This window comes from Podarcis tiliguerta, assembly GCF_965153285.1.
Source record: "Podarcis tiliguerta genome assembly, chromosome: 12".
Lineage (NCBI taxonomy): Eukaryota > Metazoa > Chordata > Lepidosauria > Squamata > Lacertidae > Podarcis > Podarcis tiliguerta.
In genome coordinates, this window is record NC_139545.1 from 11,393,429 (window position 1) to 11,411,285 (window position 17,857).

The 17,857-nt window shown below is 42.6% G+C and overlaps 2 long non-coding RNA genes across 2 annotated transcripts; both read left to right on the plus strand.

Annotated features, from left to right (window-relative positions):
• Positions 1-1,666: 1,666 nt before the first annotated feature.
• On the plus strand, positions 1,667-3,976 carry LOC310660523. The gene is made up of 3 exons (XR_014503476.1): positions 1,667-1,753; positions 2,062-2,151; positions 3,895-3,976. It is a non-coding gene; the product is annotated as an uncharacterized lncRNA (long non-coding RNA).
• Positions 3,977-10,210: 6,234 nt separating this feature from the next.
• On the plus strand, positions 10,211-17,581 carry LOC310660529. Its single transcript, XR_014503483.1, has 3 exons — positions 10,211-10,461; positions 12,379-12,458; positions 15,945-17,581. It is a non-coding gene; the product is annotated as an uncharacterized lncRNA (long non-coding RNA).
• Positions 17,582-17,857: the final 276 nt, after the last annotated feature.

The window sequence follows — 17,857 nt, forward strand, 5'->3', positions numbered from 1 at the left end:
GGCATCATCAAAGCACACAACTCATCACGCACATTGCAGAAAGGCAGATGTAGCTCACTCTTCAGTGCAGCTCTGCCTGATTTTCTTATATAAAAAACACATCATGATGCACTGCAAAATAAGTTGGAAGCTGCGCCATCACATTCTGATAAATCATTACATTCCACCTCGCAGAGCCCTTTGTATCCCTTGCCTTCGTCACAGGAGAATGGTGAGATTTAGTTTTATCCGGCATAAATCTAAAAATATGCTTCTCTTCTATGTGAGATGGAGAGAGGGTATCACTACCATACCCACGAGTTTGGCCATCATCTGATTTTAATGAAAGTGGGAGATTAAAGATGAATGTTGAAGATTAACTATAATAAGATGCTTTCTTTGGAGTGATCTAATATAATTCTGAGTGAATTAGGAAGCAGATTATTGACCTGTCTGCTACAGCATTGACAAGTCACAAGCTTATTATGGTTGTTCCATCAAGTAAAAGAACAGTTTATTAAGACAATTTATCCTGGTTCTTGCTCTGTCTGCACATTGCAGTATTCAGGCCACTGAACTCAAACCGCAATGCTTTCTGTGGATGTGGAAAACTCAGCCCCACAGACAATTTCATGCAAAACATTTTGCTCTCGATGTAGCCACTGATTCAAATGTTGTAATTTTACTGTGTTTTCATGGCAGGGCTGGGTGGGCGAGGCATGCATGTTGCAGTCAGGACAGAAAGAATGCAACACCCTTAGCCTGTGACATGATTTTAGCCCATTTACCGTTCAATTAATGTAATCTTGATGTCAGGGACTGGGCAGAGGAGGAATGGTGGAGACTGCCTCCCCATCCTGACCTTTCCAGGGAGGAGGAAGGGGAAGGCAGTAAAATTTATAACAGGGGGTTGCGGGAGGTCACAGCACAGAGGCAGATGAGGGGGGAAGTTGGGAAATTGCAGGAGAGCCAGAGCAACACCCGGCTGACACGTCATTTGAAAGCATTCCAGACCCTCCATCTCCCAGAACCCGGCAAGCTTTAAAAGTAGGAGAGCAAAGAGCTCAAAGACAGAGGGCACGTAGCAGCACCCGTAGAGGAGGTGATGAGGATGATGAACAAGGAAGTGGGAGAGACAGGGGAGTGGAGATTCACTCGGGACAACGCTATTATCTAAGAGGCTGAGTTCTATAACCTCTCTCTGTAAAGATTGAAATAAAAAAGGAAGAAGAAGAAGAAGAAGAAGAAGAAGAAGAAGAAGAAGAAGAAGGTGGCCAGGGGCAGTCCCGGCCCACAGGTGACCTGCCTCTCCTGGCCTTAAGGCGAGCACTCCTCCTGAGAGAACTTAGTTCCCTCCGTCTCTCTGCCCTGAGCCTCTGCAGCTCAGGAGAGGCTGGAGGGTTACTGGACCCAGGGGCAGCTTCACCTTCCCCTGACAGGGCTGGGAGAGGCGCACCTGCAGGCAATGGGCCCGCCATCACCTCTGGAGCCAGAGTGGATATATCTGGTGTCTGCTCCTGAGGATCCGGCACAGGTGCAGGTCCTTCAGATTCAAGCCCCTGCCCCGGCTCAGCTGGCCCTGGAGGCGGGGACTCCTGTGTAAGCTGGGACTCCTCAGATTCAGCTTCTGAATCAGATTCCCAGGCTATCACAGTCACCCAGCAGGTGCATGTGGAGGAGCGGGGAAGCAAACCCGGTTCACCAGATTACGAGACTACAGCTCTTAACCACTACACCACAACAGTCCCTGCATCACTGCATCACTAGCCCTAAGGTGACTGTCACTGAGAAGAAAATGAAAAGAATGGGGGGGGGGGACCAGTAGGCTTTTAAAGTCCAGGGTTCCACCCCATGCAAGTTGAATACCAAGATGGTATTCCTAGAAATTAAGTTAGGGATTCATAGCAATCCCTTCATTAGCAACCCTGTTTAGGGAAGTTTTTAATGTTTGATGTTTTATTATTGTGTTTTAAATATTCTGTTGGGAGCCGCCCAGAGTGGCTGGGGAAACCCAGCCAAATGGGAGGGGTATAAATAATAAATAAATTCTTATTATTATTCTTATTATTATTATCCTTATAGCATTACTGTGGAAAGGGGACCATGCCAAATGAAGATTAACTGGACAAAGAATCAATTTGATATTTAGTGTCAGCTGCCAAGATAGTTACTGTAAGTAAACAGAAATATTTAGTGGGGTTAAATAACAATTTGTGGTATAGTCAAATCAGGTCTGGAACTATTGCAGGGATGGGCTCAAAAATTAAGGTATACTAGGGGACAAAAAAATAAAGATTCATTTTTAGCTATGTTGAAAAACTTACTTTATACTGCATCTAAATAATGATGACAATGTTCAAATGCCTCTTGTGAAATATGCTACTAAGTAGAATTCTTAAGAACATTTCAGCTTCAAGTGAGAATGTAATAAGATCTCAAGGATATTTATAAATAAAGCAAATCTTTGCAAAAATATTACTACCCTCCAACACCAATAATAATAATAATTCCCAGGGATTGTGAATGAAACAACCCAAATTTGTATTTCATTTTTTTGGTGTGTGGGTATGTTAAATTTTTATTCAATTGTATTGTTTTTCCTTTATTTTTTGAATGTTGTTTAATTATATATTCTTGATAAAATAAATGTCCCTAGGAAATTGGGATGCTTAGAGGGTATGCAATGGTCTGCCTCCGCTGTCAGACCTAATACTTTCCTTTCTGTCTCATCTTCCCAATGTTGTTCTATAAAAAAGCATAGAAGTGTCTCATGCTCACTAACGATATCTTTCCATCATTTAAATAACCAAAGAGGCTGTCATATAGCTTTCAACTTTTGGGAATGCTTCATGAAAATAAATGTGGCTTTGATCCAGTTTCTGTAAAATCAAATAGAAATCCACTTTGCAGCTTATTATTTTTTTAAAAAGATGTTAAATAACAGACTAGGATCTGTGGACTGATTTCTGCGATGTATTGTGTCATCATAAATCAGTCAGGAAGCAACCAGAGGATACCTATTGAAATGTTCCTGGAAACGGGCGTAGATACATTATACCCACTGTTTCTGAGACTAAATTTTGTGTCCAGCTAAATTCTATGCAGAGTAGACCTGCTGAAATAATGATCCTGAATTATTTGTGTCTATTAATTCCAATGGGTCTCCTCTGAGTATGACTAATACAACCATAAAGAAAACATTAGGCAAACAGGAGATCTTGCAACACAGCCTTATACATCTGTACTGAGAAGTAAGCATCACTGAGCTCAATAGGACTTCTTTCCAGGTAAGTGCGTGTAGGATCGCAGCCTTAAACTGTCACCTCAGTGCTAATGCAGATGCACTGAAAGAATGTTTGTTGACTAAATCTAAATGTGTCTTATGGCTCAGTTAATAATGATGCTTTGCTATGGCTTAGCACCAGGGGCCAGCAAACTTTTTCAGCAGGGGGCTGGTCCACTGTCCCTCAGACCTTGGGGGGGGGCTGGACTATATTTTGAAGAGAGAGAGAAATGAACGAATTCCTTTGCCCCACAAATAACCCAGAGATGCATTTTAAATAAAAGCACACATTCTACTCATGTAAAAACACCTGGCAGGCCCCACAAATAACCCAGAGATGCATTTTAAATACTGTAAAAGGACACTATCTACTCATGTAAAAACACACTGGTTCCCGGACCATCCGTGGGCCGGATTTAGAAGGCGATTGGGCCGAATCTGGCCCCCAGGCCTTAGTTTGCCTGCCCATGGCAAGCAAGACTTGAAGGAATGGGAGGTGTGACTTGTCAGTCACTTTTCTGGATGACCCGGAAGAACCAAGATTAGATCAATTTTACAGCAGAAAGAACATAGGAGAAGCCTTGCTGAATTGGGCCAGAATCTAATCTAGTCCATACCCTGTTCTCACACAGTGGCCAACCAGATGTTTCTGGGAATCACCAAGACGGGAATCACCCCTCCTTCAGTTTCCAGGACCAGGTATTCAGAAGCATACAGTGGTACCTCGCAAGACGAATGCCTCGCAAGACGAAAAACTCACAAGACGAAAGAGTTTTTTGTTTTTTGAGTTGCTTCGCAAGACGAATTTCCCTATGGGCTTGCTTCGCAAGATGAAAACGTCTTGCGCCTTTTTCAATGCATTCCTATGGGAAACCATCAATGCATTTCCTATGGGAAACCGTGCTTCGCAAGACGAAAAATTCACAAGACGAAAAAACTCGCAGAACGAATTAATTTCGTCTTGCGAGGCACCACTGTATTCAGGAGTGAAGGTAGAATGAAGCATCATGTTTAGTAGCCATACTGGAAACATTTTCCCTTCCTGTAAATAAACCCCTTAGTCTACATAAGTGATGGAGATGTGGAGTAAACTATTACATTTCTTACAACAGGTAGCATAGCTACAGTATTATTTCTTTATCATGTGGATAGGAAACAGGAACCATGTTCTGAGCTGCAGAGAAAGCCAGAGTCCACTTGCAACATACAATGCAACACTGACTTGCATTTTGATTCCCACACACCCAACTCTAGCATACCTAACGGACTGTTTAATCCAACCTCAATATGTAAGTGCAATAACATCTAAAAATCACATGAATCAATACCATCTAGAAGGCTGGTCACATGTTTCCAGAATCCATTTTTCAACAGGAAAAGCAAGCTGCCATTCAGAATGCAATGGAAGGATATGGTGTGGCCAAATCAATATAGGATTAACAAAGATTTCCATTATCGCTGTGATTTCGTTTTTAATGAGCTCACAGTCAGTCTATGAAGCAGAAGGATGCATGTTTCTCTGCTGAGCGATCACATCTGTAATTTCATTAGGAAAACTGAATTTTGCAGATGTAACTCTTTGAAAAGGGGGGTGGCATTCTGTCTCTTGGCAATGCTTCTTTCTGACTGAAAAATGAAGGAACAGCCAGCCACCTCTTTGAATGGTGACTGACCATTTCGCAATGTGCCAGGTTTAGTTGCTTGAATGTGAATATGACAGCATGTGAAGTCCAGTTCGTTATCTTCTCATAAAAGTGACAAAGCTCTTGCAGTTCATAAAGTGCCGTGTGACTGAAGTTTGCAAAGGTTGTGTTTTTTTTTTCATCCAGACCAATTTCTTTCGAATTTGAGTTCTTTCACTCATCTTAGCTACCTACAAGAACCTGAAACATATTGAGCACCGATTGCCCTGAACCTTTTCATATCATCTGGGGGCCCTGAAATTTTGCCACCTCTAACTTCCCATACAATGACACTGGGAGCACAGCAGTGTCAGCACAGAGCTCTCCCAAGTCAATGGTGGCAGTCCTTGGTACTACTGGCTGTATCAACCGATGGTTCCCAGGTTCACATTTTTCATGTCCCTGGTAGAGGTCTTCTTGGAGAACCAGTTCCAGCATATGTTTATAGATGCATCCTGCACCATAGTCTTCCCTTTCCTGAAGCTTACTATGTTCGGTTTATCGGACTGTGAAATGACTTGCCACACTCTGGGCAGTCCTGCGAATTTCCTTTCTTTTGCTCGCTTGCCAGGTTAGCAAACTCTCAGAGTTTGTGGAAGTCTAGGTCTGCAACCTCTCTCTAACTCCTGAGGTTTCTTTTTTTTTTTCCCATCTGTGGCTTCAAGTGCAGCCTCTTATTTCAAGAACTCTGGAGGCCTTGGCAGGTTCCAGTGTGAGATCAGGGTCATTTTGCAGCATCACAGACACGTGGCCATCTCAAAGCTCAACTCCTCATCTTCTCCTATCAAAATGGAGTTAAGATTTAATATCCAAGTTTGCAAAACAAAACGTGGAGCTATCATTTTTACTTTTATTTTTAAAGCAAACTTGCTTTGTGCATTGAATGAAGTACACTATGGCTTACAAAAGCTCATAGCAAATAAACCAGTTAGTCTCTAAGGTGTCACAGTGCTTTTGGTCATATTAGATAACTTATTCTTTCAGCAAACAAACTGGTGCATGGTTCATATGGCAGGGACCGGATTTTAAAAATTGGCAGTAGTGGTAGAAGAAAAAATCAAGCCCTCCTTTATAATCTAATCTGTTTTTAACCGCCACACTCTTTCCCTCATATTAAAAATGTGTCTTTTTGACACAAGCTTTCTAACTCAATTCACAAGCTACAGAAGAACGGGGAGGGTAATATTAGAGACTCTTGAGAGCTCCTGCTAAAGTTGTGAAAATTCAGTGAAAAATGGGCAGCATTTTCCTTTTTGATAGGCACCGGCATTATCTTCCATCACTAGGAAATGCTATAAAATGATAGTCTGTGAGAATACCTTGAATTGATATTTCAAAGGGTTTCTTTTGAAAGGATGATTTATAGATCACAAGACCAATGGGGCTTTTATCAAAAGAAAATGGATTCTTTTGTTGAACTATTGAGAAAAGATTGATGATGTGCTACAGCCAAGCTTAGTTTTGGTGACTTGGTGGTACGTAAATCACTAGCATCGTATAAGCTCAATACTTATTATGCGGCATCCCAAACAACACACACAGACTAATTGCCGGCAAAGTTGTTTTCTTCCAGAAGAGGCCTGAACGGATGGTTTTAGCATAATCGTGGATTCCATGTGATTTATGAGTCTGCTGATGCAGGCCAGTCATTAGACCAATTATGTACTGTATAGCAAGATGCACATAGAGCTTCAGGATGCTGATGGCAACATAGTGTGTGCACACTCAGAGGATGACCTCCAAACCATCCTAAATATATCCTAAAGAAGCTTACAAGAAGCTTGGCCTATCGCTCAACATCCAAAAAACCAAAGTGCTGCACCAACAAGCACAAAACAACCCCTCTGCAGCCCCACAAATCCAACTCAATGGTGTAACATTGGAAAATGTTGATCACTTCTCCAACCTGGGCAGTTACGTATCTTTCTGCAAGGGCCGACATTGATGCCAAAATCCAGCATCACCTAGCTCTGCAAGTGCAGCTTTTTCCCAATGGAAGTGCAGAGTGTCTGAGGACCAGGAGATTTACAGGGAAAACAAAATGCTTGTTTGCAAAGCTATTGTACTGCCAACCTTACTATATGCTTGTGAAACACGGTCCACTTATAAACACCGTGTCCAACTCCCTGAAAGATTGCATCAATGGTGTCTCCCAAAAATTTTACATATCACTTGGGAAGACAGGCGAACTAATGCCAGTGTACTGGAAGAAGCAAAGATCGCCAGTGTCGAAGCAATGATTCTTCAACACCAACTTCGTTCAGATGCAAGCAGAAATTCCCAACCACAAACTCCAGAGAGCAGCTGATCCCTCCTGAAAATGCAGTTGGCATCCATCAACTGACCTTGAAACCCTGCATTCAGGAGTGTTATTCAGGGAGGTTTATGGGTGAACACTGTCAGGAGCTCATCCTACACTCGAGTAGGACCCTGGTAGAGACGCATTCCCCACTGGCATGTTCCCTCCCTCCTGGTCGTTCGCTCGGGAGCTTCAAAAGCTTTCTTCTGCCCGAACATCACAGCGACCAATGCCAACAGACACCGGCACACTTAGGGATCCACAGAGTCTGCGCAGCATGCGCGTGACAGACCTCAGCAACTCAGCATTTTGGCTAATCTACATTATTTACATTCAAACACACACGGAGCACTGCAACATGGCTCCCTCTCTCTCTAGCATCAGACAGCAAAGAGAAAAAGAACAAAGGACAATAGTCCCACTTCATGGAACACAGTAACACAAACATCCTGTCTCCGTCACTTCCCACTCAAAACATATACTGTCATGTGATAGACAACAATCCCATGACTGCAATCACGGAGCAGGAATTCTAACAAACACATCCTAAGGCAATCGGGTGAATACAGGGGCCATCTGATTTGGGTGACTGGTGTTAAAGGTTTCCTAACTGTAAGGCAGAAGGGTAATGGGACAATTTATCCAAAGATGTTGCGAAGTTTTTTCTGTCTTGGGAAGTAGCTTTGCTCCCCAAAACCCCTTTAATATTTGGAAAATAGTTCTGCACAAAGTTTGGCTCTGGTGCTTCTATTCAGAGAGTGTTGGATTCAGAAATCCTTTGAGCAGCCTTAAAAGTCTTTGAAGCTCTGACTAGACGAGGGCAGAGGAAGGAGAAATTCATATGATAAATATACTGGGGAGTAGTGCTTTCTAAAAGCCTGCTATAAACTTAATCCATTGTTACACGTATTTTATTAACCCACTTGAGTGGACACCACAATGAGGATGAGGGTAAAATTTGGACTAAATCCCCCAAAGAAGCCACAGCTTCATGCGCAATGCTCCTCTAATGTACTTCTGGAACAGCTTTGCTCCCCGATGATTTATATTTGTTTACTTTTCAAATCCCTAAGTCTGACATACTGTAAAAAGGATAGGTCCATAACTAATAAGAGCCGTATGTTTGTCTAGCGTTCGTTGCCTGTGTCTTTTGTTCTGCTGTGTTAATGTGCCGTGTCTCCAGCCTATCCGTAGACAATAACCCATAATGCAATTTGGACTTGGATTCATTAAACATGATTAGCACAGCATACTAATGAAAATCCAAAATTAGCTTGTGGAATAGAACACCAGACGACCTTCCCAGCCCATTCAGAGAAGCTCACCTTCGACGTAGCAGAGCTTTGCTCGACAGTAGATGCTTTGTGCATTCATCTATCTTGCAAAGAGAAATGTTCGTAAGTTGAATAAAATATTCTGGAACACTCCATATGCCCTTTTAATTCCCCCTACCTATCCCGTTTATTTTGTGTTTATTTTGCAACAAACATTTTGTTGCAGAAACAATACTTAGATTTAGATCCTGCTTATTTTTACTGGCGATTGACAAAATTGTTATCCAGTCCCTTCCAACGATCCCCTGGGACTTGGATTGCATGGACAAGTCGAAAGCAGGGCTCCGTTGCACACCAAGTCCTACACTCCATGTTGTGCTGATGACACACTTTGAAGATGTTGGTTTGCATTTAAGTTCCATGCCTGTCCCTTCTCTAATGAAAAAGTGCTACCATCACATTTGCTATGAATGCAGGAAGGTGATTCCGTTTCCCCACCCCCACCCCAAAATTATATCTCACAAACATGGATTTTAGAGAGCATCCTCAGAGTGTCAACACTGATGGTGGCATAGAAATTCTCTCCCTTTAACGACACAAATCTGTCAATTAGTTGCACACAGCAATTACCGGCCCTTTTCTTTAATATTTGTGAAGACTCCAACCTTTCCAAGGATGATAAATGACTCCGTAAAGTATGCAGTGCAGGGATTTGCTAAATGTGCACTTTTCCTCTCTCCTTTTATATATTTTTTATAATAATTCCCCCCCCCCCAGTTATTTTGCGCAATCAATAGAGAAAAGACATCCTTTTTTTTGAAAAAAGGAAAAAGCACAGAGGAATAGTTTAAATGAAAATAAAGTGCCTTCTCATTCAGCAAATGGCCAGAGCAAGGAGACATTCTTACACTTGGGCTAATTAACGGAAGAGCTAACATTGTTAGCCAAATTAGGAACTAAACCTCATTTTAATTGTTTTGAAACTGAACAAAAAAGAATGAAAAGGAAAGCACTAGTATATTCCAAATATGACCTTTGAGAATTCCAGCTTCATTAGCATTTCAAACAGCACAGCACAAATTAAGATGGGAGATGTTCTGGAAGTGAGCTTTACATGGTACGCAATTAAAGAGTTGCAAACACTTGTTCCTTTGTCTCTATTAATTGTGGAATAGTATGTAAGTAGTGGTTTTACTCCAGTCACTATTATTCAGGGTAGTATCCTTCAGTTTATTTATGAGTTTCTTTTGGAATGCTTTGAAGAGAGGGTCCTGTTCACATTCAGTTTCACATTTCCCTGCCCCAATAATTCAATTCAATGTTTCCCTGTTACTCTTCCTCTTTCCTCTTCAGTGTCCTCACTGAGGTGGCCCAAATTTTCATGGCTCACCTTCCCCCGCCACGCCACGCCTCCTCCTCCTTCCCTGGTAAAGCTCTCTCCTTGGTCTCTAAAACATCCCAGTTTCTTTGTCTGTATTTCTCCTCCATCTCTTCTCCAGTCCCCCCCCCTCCTCCTCCTCCTTGCTCGGACCAGAAAGAATGCTCTCAGATGTTGGCCATTTATCTCTCAAAGGATGCTCTCGTCGTCCTTATCTACCAACGCTTTGCCAGATGTGTGTCTGTCGTAGGTGAAGTCTTCACTGCAGTCAGTGCCAGGCATATTAACAGACCCACATGATGGATTCGGTTACAACATAGGACTGTCCCATCTCTCTGTTGTGCCATACTACAATTTCCACAATTCTCTGAGTCTTTGTTCCTCTTTGCCGGTAGTTGTTGGTGTGTCTGTCAAGAATGTGTGCCCTGTGCAAAGGGCCTGTTGCCCTCACAAAGTGACTTCTAACCCTCAAACATGGATCCAACCCAACTTTCTTTGGAGCAAGATTTTGTGAGGCCTCAGGCGGGCACGACAGACCACAAAACCGAATAAGAACACTGAATTAGGTAAGTCAATAGCCTCTGTAATATAAATAAATCCTTCAGCATATTTTACCTCTTCAGAGAATCATAGAATTGTAGAGTTGGAAGGGACCCCAACAGTGCCTATATGGTATTGAGCGACAGAATAATTTGGCCATGATAAAGACATTTTGTCCATGGTATGGTTATTTTCCACTTAACTATTTTGGCACATTGGCACCCTATTTATAAAATTTAACAATTCCAAAATACAGGCACGCTTTCACTTTTGCAAGATTGAATATATTGCCTTCGGCTGTACTCGAGGGCCGATTTCAAAAAATTCTACTGGGAAAACGGTTATGTCCATGTGGAGGTGGCAGGGAAAGGTAAAAGACCCATGGACAGTTAAGTCCAGTCAGAGGCGACTATGGTGTTATGGCGCTCATCTCGCTTTCAGGCCGAGGGAACTGGTGTTTGTCCACAGACAGCTTTCTGGGTCATGTGGCCAGCATGACTAAACCGCTTCTGGCACAACGGAACACTGTGACAGAAAACAGGGCGGACAGAAATGCTGCTTACCTTCCCACCACAGTGGTACCTATTTATCTACTTGCACTGGCGTGCTTTCGAACTGCTAGGTTGGCAGGAGCTGGGACAGAGCAACGGGAGCTCACCCCATCACAGGGATTCAAACAGCTGACCTTCTGATTGGCAAGCCTAAGAGGCTCAGTGGTTTAGACCACAGCGCCACCCACATCCCTATGGAGATGGCAGTATTGAGTCAGTGGTTCATGAGCTTCTGGCTTGCACTCTTTATAAAGATACGAGGAGTGAGGCTATTACCCTTCTACTATTGTCCAATGGTTGCTCAACCATTGCTACCGTGTCCTTTCTTCTAGCAGATCAAAATAATCAGATGACAGCAAAAACTGCAAAAAAATAATAATCGCAGAATAAGGTCTATTATTTGATTATTGATGTAAACCTCCAAAATGTATTTTGTATAGTTAAGTTCTTACCTCTATATTCAGTACAATTTATTTTATTTTATTGCTATGGCTAGTGGCTGATGCAAATAAAGATTGTTCTGATATTATCCAAAGGGGCCCTAAGGGTCATCTAGTCCAACCCCTTGCAGTGCTAGAATCTCAACTAAAGCATCCATGAAAGAGGAACATCCAACTTCTGCTTAAAAAGCTCCAAGGAAGGGGAGTCCATAATTGAGGTTCTTCCTGCTCAACATTTCCATTTGGAATTCTAAATATCAATCTGTTGTGCAAAGGAAGGAACCCATTTTAAAAAAAACAAAACCCTATACTTACCTTCTCAGAAGTCAGCCCCACTGAATTCAGTGTTGCTGACCCCCACACCCCATGCCAGGTAACTGTGTACAACCATCACTTGCAGCCTGATTCAGAAATCTTAAACAAATTTACCTGGAAGTACTGTATTTTTCGCTCTATAAGACGCACCAGACCACAAGACGCACCTAGTTTTTGGGGGAGGAAAACAAGAAAAAATATATATTCAGAATCTCAGAAGCCAGAACAGCAAGAGGGATCGTTGCGCAGTGAAAGCAGCAATCCCTCTTGCTGTTCTGGCTTCTGGGATAGCTGCGCAGCCTGCATTCACTCCATAAGACGCACACACATTTCTCCTTACTTTTTAGGAGGGAAAAAGTGAGTCTTATAGAGCAAAAAATACGGAAAGTCCTGCTCAAATTATTCATAGGACTGCAGTGTGCATCAGAGAGAGAGAGAGAGAGAGAGAGAGAGAGAGAATTTTCACCTAACCTAGAGTTTGGGAAGAATTAGCAGATAGGTAAATCTACCTCGAATTTCTACTCTTTCATTGCAGCATAAGTCATTGCAGTGATTCCCACAATCCTAGAGGTGGTGTGTAGAAAAGAGAAGTTGAGAATTCTAAAGTGATTGTTATCAAACTGTAATTCACCCTTAGAAGCAGCTTCGAAACCCCCGGAAATAATGATACAGCCACAGCCACGCAGGCTGATGATTGGACAGTCAACAATGAAGTTGGTGAGCACATGAGTGGCAGGGAGAGCAATGAGATCCCTTGTCTACGGCACGATTTTTCTCTTTGTCACAGACAATGTGCTCTGGGATTAAGAAAATAATTACAGTGGGGCCTCGAGACTTAGTAAACAGTAATAGCCCAAGGATGAATCAGATTTGCTGATCCCAGCCGAGAATGACAATTAAGACGTAATATTTCCTCCCATTACCCCCTTACTGTTCATCAGTGTTGAAAAGTCAATTTAGACTTCACCATCTCTAGGTTGGTCAATGTGCTTCAGAGCAAGCAAGCGAGTATATAAACTGTCGATCATGCTACGCTTCCATTTCCCTGTTGTTTTTCTAGTGGGCCTAGTGAGATTAGAGCCAGTTGGAAACATAAAGCAAATTATTTCCTTTGCTTTGAAGTCTCAAACTACGCGTATCAGGAGCCAGATAAATGTTAACTCTTCCTCAGCAGCTAAAGAGGCACGTGCTGTCTCCACTGTAAAAGGTGGCCTGTGTATGAATCGCAAGTGGGAAGAGTACATAATAATAATATTATTATAATAGTTTATTATTTATACCCCGCCCATCTGACTGGGTTTCCCCAGCCACTCTGGGCAGCTCCTAACAGAATACAGTGGTACCTCGGGTTACATACGCTTCAGGTTATATACGCTTCAGGTTACAGACTCCACTAACCCAGAAATATTACCTCAGGTTAAGAATTTTGCTTCAGGATGAGAACAGAAATCGTGCTCCGGTGGTGCAGCAGCGGTGGGAGGCCCCATTAGCTAAAGTGGTGCTTCAAGTTAAGAACAGTTTCAGGTTAAGTACAGACCTCCAGAACAAATTAAGTACTTAACCTGAGGTACCACTGTATTAAAAACACCAAACATTAAAAACTTCCCTAAACAGGGCTACCTTCAGATGTCTTCTAAAAGTCAGATAGTTGTTTATTTCTTTGACATCTGATGGGAGGGCATTCCATATGGTGGGCGCCACTACCAAGAAGGCCCTCTGCCTGCATACCCCCTAATCTAGCCCAGCAAATGCTGTATCATTTGCAACAGCTGGCAGGTGACCATTATTGACGCTCAATATCAGGGGTGACCAATGGAGTGATCTCAAATTGTCGTCAAGCCATAATCACCCCTGACCACCAGTTGTGCTTTCTGGAACCGATCAGAGTTGCAGTTCAGTAACATCTTGAGAACCATGATGGTTGTCTGTTCCTTAGGCACAGCCATACAGGGCTGAGATACAAGTACTGGGGGGAGGTGTTTAAAAAAAGGAGGTGCCATTTCCCCTATCTCGATAAAGGTGGCAAAATGCCTGCCACAGACCACATATCAAGAGACAACACTAGTCTGTAAGTACTGTGAGGGGGGAGAAAAACCCCTGTAAACCCCTGTTCATTTCTAAGCTAGCCACCACCAGCTCACAGATAACAGCGTTTCAAATCTCCTCAACAATAATTCTGCCACTCATTTTCTGGTCACGCACCTAGATCCCTCCCACTTTGTACAGAAGCTGTACAAACCATAACCATTTTCACAAGTGACACTTAAATCAGCCCCTGAGTTCCTAGTAGCTGTCGGATAAATGAAAAAACCTGCATTGATTAGAATGTACATTCAGTTTTTAAAGTGCCTCTTCTCCACTGTCTATTTACAATATTCCATTTATTTCCATCTTACTCAATTCACAAGCAATGCATTCCGGTCTAAAAGAGGTTCTTCATCTTTCTTGTACAAAGCCTCCTTTATATTCCTCCAGAAAGAAGATGTGGACCATTTTTCTTTTCCTCGAGGTCCTTCAGGGCAAAAGAGAAATATTAACTACACAGAGAAAACGTTTTGTTGACAAGCTCCCCTGACCATTGCAATTTCCAAAACAAAATCAACATAAGAAAAACAAGCGCCAAAAACTATAAACTATGTTTATACCCAAAATTTCGGTAAAAACAAATAAAACCATATTTAAAAAGGCTGATTATTTGTACAGTCAATAAAACATTTTCTTACTCTTGTTGCCTGGCACTCAAGAACGGCTTTTGTGATATATTTCTGATCATTTTCTTATCCATTGAACATAGAAACAGGTTTGTCCAAAGACAGCTAAAGTTGATTGAACCAAGTTTCCCTCTGAGCTTAATATAACTTGCAAAATAGCAGATAGTGAGCCAGATCATTTACATCACTAGAATTTACCCCTATATAAATGAATCTCATAAAAAGTCTTATTCAATCTCCCATATAGAACTACAGGATTTCTGGTACTTGTTGTCTGTGATAAAAGTGTGTGTCTGTTTGTGTGTGACGTATATACAGTGGTACCTCGGGTTACATACGCTTCAGGTTATATACGCTTCAAGTTACAGACTCCACTAACCCCGAAATAGTACCTCGGGTTAAGTACTTTGCTTCAGGATGAGAACAGAAATCGGGCTCCAGCGGTGCGGCGGCAGCAGGAGGCCCCATTAGCTAAAGTGGTGCCTCAGGTTAAGAACAGTTTCAGGTTACGAACGGACCTCCAGAATGAATTAAGTACTTAACCTGAGGTACTGTATTGTTATGAGTTTGTTGAGGAGGGATTAGGCTGTATGCAGAAACCCTTTCAACTCCTGGATCCAGCAAATGGCGTTTCCATGCGCTCTGGTTTCTATCACGGTGTTCCGTTGCGCCAGTAGCGGTTTAGTCATGCTGGCCACATGACCCGGAAAGCTGTCTGTGGAGAAACACAGGCTCCCTAGGCCTGAAAGCAAGATTTACACCACACCTCAAAGTCGCCTTTGGCCGGACTTAACCATTCAGTGCTCCTTTACCTTTTTTACCTTATCTTCACTTCACACTGTGCTGTGACCTCCTATAAAACAGCATAGGGGAACCAGGTTAAGGTTGCAGCCACTGCAGCCTTTGTACATAAGCATTATTGCTTTGCAGAAAATTAACTTCTTCCTAAGCTTTTTATGTGAAGTCACAGCAGAATATGCATTTGTTTTTCTCTTCACATGTGTGGCAACAAGCACACATGGTCTCCAAAGAGATCTGCTCTTTGACACGTGAAGCAACACTATTCCTAGACACCAAAGGGTCGAATTTTATAAACTTGTCTGAATCTCTGTGTTTGAGCACATTATTTTCATCTAGCATTTTTTTCCCTGCAGCATCCATCACCATAGCAACAAAACTCCCTCATCACATACCTACAGGGCATCTGAAATTAAGAGGCGGGGGGGGGGGGGGGAGAGGATGTCTTCTTAAAAAGCTAAACAAAGCAATAAATGTCTGTATCTAGCAATTTAGGGATCTAAGAAAAAACATCCAGAGATGTTCACATCCCTAGCACAAATGCTAATCGGCAGTTGAGCGAGGCTTTTAATTCCCATTGGGCTGCAGCTACCCACATCTAAGAGAATCACTTTTGAAAATTCAGCATATGATACGTGCACTAAGAATGTGCTGTATTATGATGCCATTCGTAAATCACATTCCAATTTGGCAGCTGGACATCCACAGAGTTCACCTGAGGACCGCAGGTAACAGCTGGAAGCGAGCAAAACATGATCTCATAGCAATGCCGCAAAAACCTATTGCGGAAAACAGATGCCAACGAAACCATCAAGATCTAATGAAAACATTAGAGACATCCCGGATACTTTGAGAGACAAGATGAAAAAGTTTCATTTCCCAAAGACCAGCTAGTGGACTTTGCAGAAATTTGAATGTTTAAGCATGGAGCGGCACACGCAATCCTGATTACAAATTCATTGCTTTCCTTTTCAGCCAAGCATATCTGTTTGGTTGCTTTTCCTCGGATCTTCGCTTCCATCACTGTTAGACCAATTTATGAGTGCTCCACCCAGGCGTGCCTTGTCTTGACAGCTCTAGAAATGTTGCAGGCTGAAAGTGCTCCTGAAGATCCATTCATTACAGCCAATGACAGCAAACTTTGGAGCTCCAAGCCAGAAAAATGAGTGTGTGCCTGTTTATTTTACCTGCATGCATTTTTCTCTGAGCTCATAAACTGAAGGACAGCCAATCCACTTGGCCACAGGTGATCTTCTCCCCCTGCCCTGTTCTCCACTTATCTGCAAGCTGCCTTGCCTAATTTTGTACACCTTGGTGTCAGAAGCGGCACAAAAACATGCCGGCATACAGAAGGTGGCTGCAGATTATCAGACTGATGAAATAAAGAAACCTAAATGATATGATCTAATCTAAAATAGGGTGCTCCGAGTACTTGTAAAGCAGTCACTCGACAAAAACAAATAACCGATCCTGATCCAAAGACCATTAATCACCGAGGAGAAAGGAGAAGTCGTTTCTCCTGCCAATTCTAGTGACGGTTCGGAGACACCCCAAATTCATCATTCTTTGGGAATAATTGGCTATGTCAGTGTCAAGCTGAAATTTCCCCCAAAACACCTGACACACAAGTGACCAGAAGCACCACTTTCTTCATTATCTCGGGATGATACATTTGTTCTGTTCATAGAGATAAGGCTCCCAAGAGGCTGCCGAGCTGAGAGTCTCAAACAATCCCTTACAATTGCCGTAATAGAAGTGACATGTGTTTTCCCTTCCTCCCCGCCCCAGGAGTTCTTCCAAATTTCCTCTGAGCTGGTGCCTGAACAGCTGATGAAGAAGAAAGGTACATTGCAGCCTTACCTAATTTATTTTAGATGGCATCAATGGCCTTTGTTGTTGTTGTTGTTGTTGCTTTTGCAAAGGTGTTTATGAAGTGTAACTCCACCGAGAGCTCCACAAACAGCAAGAAGACTATTAGCATGTGTGCGTGTGTTTGTCTACCAGATAGTTAATGATATCTCAGCACATGCTTATCGTAACTGGAAACATATGTGGAGACTTGGGGGGCCAAACCCCCAGCTGTGGATTTAACACCCAGAGCGCCCAACTCTATTTATTTTCCTTGCGTGTGTGCAATGCGCACACACCAGACAGCAATTCGCATTCGAAAGCTCAGAGCAAAATCCTTTGTAGGGTGCAGGCAAGCAACATCCTCACCTTTTCTTTCAACTAGCGGCAGACACGAAGTGAATGACCTGCGGTGTTCTGGGGATATTAAAGGGGCTGCAGGCAGAAAGGTACATGGCAGAAAATAAATGCAGCCATACAGTAGGGGGTGGATTGCTTTTACTTCTTTAAAGTTTCACTCTAGAGAGATAGATGGTAAATGCAAATCCGGGGCAGCACTATTCATGCATGATCCCCTTGGCCCGGCTGGAAGATCAAAACCTTGCCTGAAACTCCAAAATCTGGGGCAATTCATGTGCTCATATAGTAGGGCTATACTGCCCCTGGATTAATTTGGCTAATCCTCAAGCCAGCCATCAGGCCTAACCTTTGAAAAGGTGTAAAATATTTCCCAGTTAGGTCTATGCTCTATTTGCACAA